Here is a 6,641-nt window from a genome sequence, read left to right on the forward strand (position 1 = left end):
TGGGGAGTGAACCAGCGGATGAAAGACCTCTCTCTCTCTCTCTCTCTCTCTCTCTCTCTGCCTCTCCTCTCTCTATGTAACTCTTTCAAATAAAAAAAAAAAATAAATCTTAAACACACACACAAATAGAAACAACCCAAATCAGATCAAGGCTTGCACTCAAACCACCAGTTTCTAGAAAACAGGTAGATAAAGTTTCCTGCGAATGGCAGCTGTGAGCAGGCAGGCAGCGAGTCCCGAGGTGCAGCGGTGTGCAGGACAGAGGGCTTAGTGCCCTGGAGAAAAAGAAACCCAGGGAACGGCGTACAGTACACAGGGCGGGTTCTGGGCTTCCGGGCACGGGCGTGGATTTTCACCTCTCTGGTATCTGCACGATGGTCAAAAGTCACAGGAGTGTGGGGCAGTTCTGCTGATGTGGCTCCTGCCATCCCCCGTCCCTGGTCCCCCAAGTGCTTTGGTAGCCTCTCAGAGTCCCAGAAGGCCCCACGGGGACGGCACCCCCAGAGTGCTGCTGCCCTAATGCCCTAAGTCCTCCACCCTCGGGGCAGCACTTGGGGCGCAGTGGTTACGAGACACTGCCATCTCCAAGCACCCCTGCTTCCAGTCCTGGCTAGTCCACTTCCCAGCAGCTTCCTGCTCACGTGCCTGGGACACAGCCATGATGGCTCAAGTACCTGGGCCCCTGCCACCTACGTGGGACACCCTGGCTCCTGGTTTCAGCTTCGCGCAGCCCTGGCTTTTATGGGCACTGGGGGAATGAACCAGCAGATGGAAGATCTCTTTCTCACATTCTCCCTCAGTCGCTCTTTTAAGTAGATGAAAACAAATAACTAAACTTCATTAAAAAAAAAAAAAAAAAGCCCTTTGCTCTCCTGTTTCAGAACCAGTGCTGTGTGGGGAAGCTGACAACCAGCTCTCCTGGGAAATGCTCGGGCTGGAAGTGTCTGAATACGCCCGCCAGAGCCAATTCCAAGCTCCCAAGGTTACCTCGTGGGACATGGGACTGGAACAAGGTGTGCAACAGGACCATGCTGTATGAGGAGGCTCGTTGCGGGGGAACCCCCAGGTGGTTCACTCCCCAGATGCAGGAGCTGCTGCTGGGTGTCCAGCCCAGAGACTCTGAGTGGACATCTCAGCCACTGAGCTCAACGCCTGCGAGGCCCCTGCATAATAGCCTGCCGCCCTCCAGACACAATGAACGCAGGTAACCTCCAGAGGTGCATTAGTGTAAGTGTAGCAAGACAACCAGGGCAGGCTGGATTTGCAGATTTGGTCCCGATACAGTGTATTCAGCTGTGAGTGCTATGGGGTTAGATAAGTGCTGAATGTAACCAGTAGCTTGCAACATTCCCAGCAAGCCAGCCATCAGCCCTCCTGGGAGGTGCACCCTCCATAGCTCAATAGGAAAATCACAGAACGGTGTGGATGGACTCCCCTCCCCCCAACCTGCCCCTCTGATTCCCAGGAGCCTCTGTCCCATCCCTGTCTCCCTGTCCCTCCCAGGGCCTCCTGGCTCTCCCGCCCCGGAGCTGGAAGGATCACTCCCATCTCTCAGATCTGACGGCCACTGCCTGGCCCTGGGCTTCCACCGGACTGAGCTCACCAGGAACTGGCTGTCCCAAGGGCCGAGGCTGTGTTCCCGGCCCCTCAGGGCAGGCGTGGAGAGAGTGGGTCCCCAGATCCAAGTCAGGGCAATGGATGTCCAACAAACGCACTTGCCGGTCGAGCCAGCTCGGAGCAACAGGCTCCGGAAAGAGAAATGCACAGAGAAGGAGGGGCAGCAGAACAAGAGTAAGAGACGCAGGTCGTCTCCCTTACGTAGGACTGCCATGGAGGGCTTCCAGGAGGGGGTGGCATCCAAGCTGAGACCTGAAGGGCACTCTCCTGCGAAGAGTCAGCTCCCAGCTGTGCCCCTCTGCCCGGCCAGCTCCTCAGGTGCTGTGTCACTCAGCGCTCTGTCCTTGGGGCTGTAACAAGTGCCTGAGGCAAGCCACGGTGGGAAGGGTTATTCTGATGCACTGTTCTGCAGCCCTAATGGCTCAGCCTTGGGCGCTGCTAGGGGTTGGCAGTGGCGGAGCCTGAGGCATAGGGCGTGGCTGGGCCTAACCAGCTCCTGTAGCCTCCGGGGTGGCGCCGTAGGGATGCTGTAGCATAACAGGTAAAGCTGCCACCTGCAGTGGCTGCATCCCCTATGGGCACCGGTTCGAGTCCCAGCTGCTCCACTTCCGATCCAGCTCCCTGCTAACCTGCCTGGGAAAGCAGTGGAAGATGGCCCAAGTCTTTGGGCCCCTGCACCCATTTGGGAGAAGCTCCTGGCTCCCGGCTTCAGATTGGTCCAGCTCTGGCCCTTTTTGGGGAGTGAACCAGCAGATGGAAGATCTCTCTCTCTCTCACCCTCACCTTGCCTTTCAAATAAATAAGTAAATATTAAAAAAAAAAAAAAAAGGCATTGAGCCTCCTGCTGCCTGGACGCCATTGCTGGATCAAGTCTCTGTCCTGCCAGTGTCTCTGCGTGACCCAGTCCTGTCCAGGCCAGAACAGGATCAAGGTCAGGGTGTGGCCCTGGTCTGTCCACAGAACACAGCACGCATTGTTCTGCACCAGGAAGAGGAGAACTGCAGGGACTGTGATTTCCGGAGTCAGGAGCTTCACGCGGGTCTCCCCCGTGGTGCAGGGGCCCAAGCACCGGAGCCATGTCCCACTGCTGCAGAGGATCCCACCCGGGGGTCCCTCCCCCACAGAAGGGTGCTCCCCGCTCTGTGGGTGACGACGGTGAATGCTCACTGCCTGGCTCCACGGGCCGGGCATCTTTATAAAACAAATACCAGTCTATGGAGACATAATGTGCAGACTACACATCCTACCTGTTTGACACGTACAGTTCCATAGGGTTTAGTATGTTCACGGAGCTGTATGTGCCGCACCACAATCCACGAATAACATGTCCACCAGCCCCCGGCTGCGGCCTGAAGGTCATTGCTGGAAACTAATCCCAGACTCGACAGGGTTGAGAGGTGGGGCCCTTCCCGGGTGGTTGGCGGTGCTGGTGTGCTGGCTCAGCAGGGTAAGCCTTTATACCACCTGGAGTGCTGGTTAGAGTCCCTGATACTCTGCTTCTGGTCCAGCTCCCTGCTGGGAGACGGCAGGAGATGGCCCAAGTACTTGGGTTCCTGACACCCATATGGGAGACCTGGATAGAGTCTGTCTGTCTCTCTCCTCCTTTCAAATAAAAATTAATTCATTAAGGAAAACAGGGGTAGCAGATAAAGATGCTGCCTGTGTTGCCAGGAACCCATCTGGGCACGGGTTTGAGTCCTATCTGCTCCACTTCTGATCCAGCTCCCTGCTAATGGCCTGGGAAAAGCAGCAGAGGATGGCCCAAGTTCCTGGGCCCCTGCACCTGCATGGGAGACCCGGATGCAGCTCCTGGCTCCTGGCTTCAGCCTGGCCCAGCCTTGGCCATTGGTCATCTGGAGAGTGAACCAGTGGATGGAAGACCCCTCTCTCTACATAACTCTGACTTTCAAATAAATAAAAATTGGGAAAAAAAAAAAGAAAGAAAACCAAGACACTCCCCATTTCCTGTCCAAATCCTCCCCCCCTCCCCTGCCCCACATGCTTTCTGTGTGGACATTTCTTACAGCGTGTGGTTCTGTGGCCAGGCAATATTTGAACGCTCAGAGAGGTCAGGTCACTTGGCTGGAATCACACAGCTAATGATCGTGGGAGCCTGGCATGGGCAGCTGTGTCCAGGGCGTGTGCCCGTCGTCACCGCCCAGTGGACGAGCCCATCCCATGCTGGGTTTTGTGAATGCAGTGAAAGCCAGGCTGACTTTCCTCGCTACTGGAGAGGCGTCTTGCAGGTGACCAAGCCTGTGATGTAACTAAGAATCACAGAAGAACTCGTTCAGCGAACCCAGCCTCGCCTCCCCACCCCACTCCCAGCTCCTCTCGTGCAAGCCAAAGGGGGTTGCACACAGACAGCCCACTTCCGGTGGAGCTCCACCCCGGAGAGTGACCACAGGGGCCCAGCCCCCCAGCCAGAGCGGTGCAGCTGGCGAGGCCGAGCTCCCTCTGGGAGGACGACTCTCGGGCAATCTCAGGGGGTTTCTCGGCCATTTCTGCAAAAGCAGCTGGGTCACTCCAGGGCCACCCCTGCATAGCTCTGGCACCTGTCCAGGTCCAACCAGACTCACACCCTGCTTGAGTCAGCCCCGGCGTTCCCTTCCTGGAGACTTGATTTCCTCCTCTTGCCTGGAACACAGGCAAGGCCAACAGAGCCCTTTAGTCCCCAGTCTGCCTGCTAAGCCACCGTCTGTCATGCGGTGGCTGTGCAACCCACTCCGCTCACGTACGGTCACACTGGGCGGCTGTCACGAGGGACCCCAACAGGAAGCCACTCCGGCTCTGCCTCTGGCCCGCCATGGCCGTGCGGCCAGCAGTCGCGGTGGATGAAGGGCCCACCCTGCTTCTGGGTGACCTCATTATGAGTGGACCTGCAACCCGTCCTGTTTCCCAATAGGGCACCATTCCTGCGGGCCTGGGGCTTAGGGCTTTCGCGCAGGGATCCAGAGGGGTGGACTTCAGAAGTGTGTCCAGGCCTTGTCTGGGGGAACCGCCAGGCTTCCTTCTCGCCCCTCTGGTGACAGACATGGCGGGAGGAGCATCTCGGGGGAGCTGGCCAACTTCTGCTTGGGAACCAACAAAGGGTAAGGCGCTCAGCAAATATTTATTGAATGGATTTAGTGCAATTTATTGGTGGCAGCTGGCCTGGACAAAAGCAGCTCACTTCCTCCTTCACACAGGGAGGCAGCGCTAGGTTCCCCTGGCAGTCATGCCAGACAGAGCCAAGCACCGTGTAGGCCGTGACACCCCCCACCCCATTCCCAGCAGCCAGCCCTGTTCCAGGTCTCGCCCTCGGCACCTGTGGCTCCCCAGGAAGTATGAGAAGGAAGCAGGACAGCGAAAGGGTGCCCAGCTCCCCACCCCAGCAGCTCCTGGCTTTGTCCTCCACCCCATGTCCACGAGAAACATCCTGCCTTCTGATCTGGGAACCAACAAACCCTCATCCCGCCAAGCAGGGACGAAATGCAGCTAGTGGCTCAGTGTGGGTGCCAGGTGCCCACGCAGGAACTTCCCATAGCATAATACCAGTGCTGGCATTGGTCAAGTGCCCACGCCGGGCAGCAGGAGGTAGGTGCAGAGGTCTGGGTAAGATGTGGGGAGACCCAGGAGAAGGTGCAGCTCTTCCCTCCCGTTTCTGGGCCCAGCCCCACAGGAATTCAGAGGGCGAGGGGGCCCACGGGTGTCACCCATCAGCATCTTGGGGCACAACGCAAGGTGGAGAAAGTTGGAGATGAGATTTGGAGCAGCAGGGAGCTGGCACGCGGGTGACGTGGCTGCTGTCTGAGGTCTCCTTGACAGGGGGCAGGGTCAGGTCCCGGATTCCTCTCCCTGGAAGGGGTAGATTGGGAAGAGATCCAGGCTGAGGGAACTACGAGAGGCTGGTTCTGAAAATGGAGGGGAAATGTACGGAGGGTGGACAAGTGCTCGACTCCGGGAAGGGCTGGGCCTTTACGGCTGACCTGTGTTTCCCCAAAGTCATGCTGAAGCGCTCAGCTCCCAGCCACACCCTCGGGGTCTGTGTCTGGAAACCTGATCGGTATAGCTGTCATGAAAATGAGGTCATTAGAGTAGGAATGAATCCAACGTGACTGGCGTCCCTGCAAGAAGAGATCTGGATGCAGACACAGAGGGAGAGGATGGACGGCCATCGACAGGTCAAGGAGAGAGGCCCGGGGTGGATCCCCCCTCACCCAGCCTGCCAACACTTCGCTCCGGGACTTCCGGCCTCCAGGACTGCAGGAGCCCGGCTTTGCCAGGGCAGCCCCAGCGAGGCAACCCCCCAGCCTCCAACGCGGGCCACCCCAGTCCTCAGCCCCCGCCTGCCGGTTCAGTCCTCAAATGTTCACGACAGCAGAGGCTGAGCTGGGGCCAGAGCCGGAAGCCGGCGCGGAGCTCACAGTCTGGGTCTCCTCCTGGGGGGCAGGATCCCAACCACTTGAGCTGCAGTTGCTGCCTCCAGGGCCTGTGTTCTTAGGCAGTTGGGGCCGGGAGCCGGGGTTGGAGGCTGAACCCAGGTCACTCCGAGGTGGGACCTGGGAACCTGAACCCGCAGACCTGCTCCAAGGCTGTGGGTTTCTAAGAGGAGAGGCGGGGCTGTCTGACCTGGCAGGTGAGACTCCAGCTGAGGTGCCTGTGTCCCATCCTGGAGTACCTGGGTTCGATTCCTGGCTTGAGCCTACTTCCGGCTAACACAGACACTAGGAGGCAGCAGTGATGGCTGAGCTCCTGCCACCCACGTGGGAGACCTGGATCGAGTCCCTGGCTCTGGCCAACGGGAGGAGGGAGGGAAGTGGGAGGGGAGACCTGAACTAGGACGCTGTCTGCACGCGATGCCCTGGCTGTGTCACGGCCCAGCAGGGAGGCCCTCCTGAGAGGCAAGCACACCCTGGCACCATGTTTTGGGGCCCCAGAACCACATGTGGGATCAGCCTCTTTGTGTTATACTCCACATGGTGTGTGGGGCTCAGCTACAGTGACAGGGCCCACCCATCTGTCCTGGGGTTTCCCAGAGGGGT

Source organism: Oryctolagus cuniculus, chromosome 18 (genome assembly GCF_051225735.1).
Source record: "Oryctolagus cuniculus isolate XC-2025 breed Fujian yellow rabbit chromosome 18, ASM5122573v1, whole genome shotgun sequence".
In the NCBI taxonomy this organism is placed as follows: Eukaryota; Metazoa; Chordata; class Mammalia; order Lagomorpha; family Leporidae; genus Oryctolagus; species Oryctolagus cuniculus.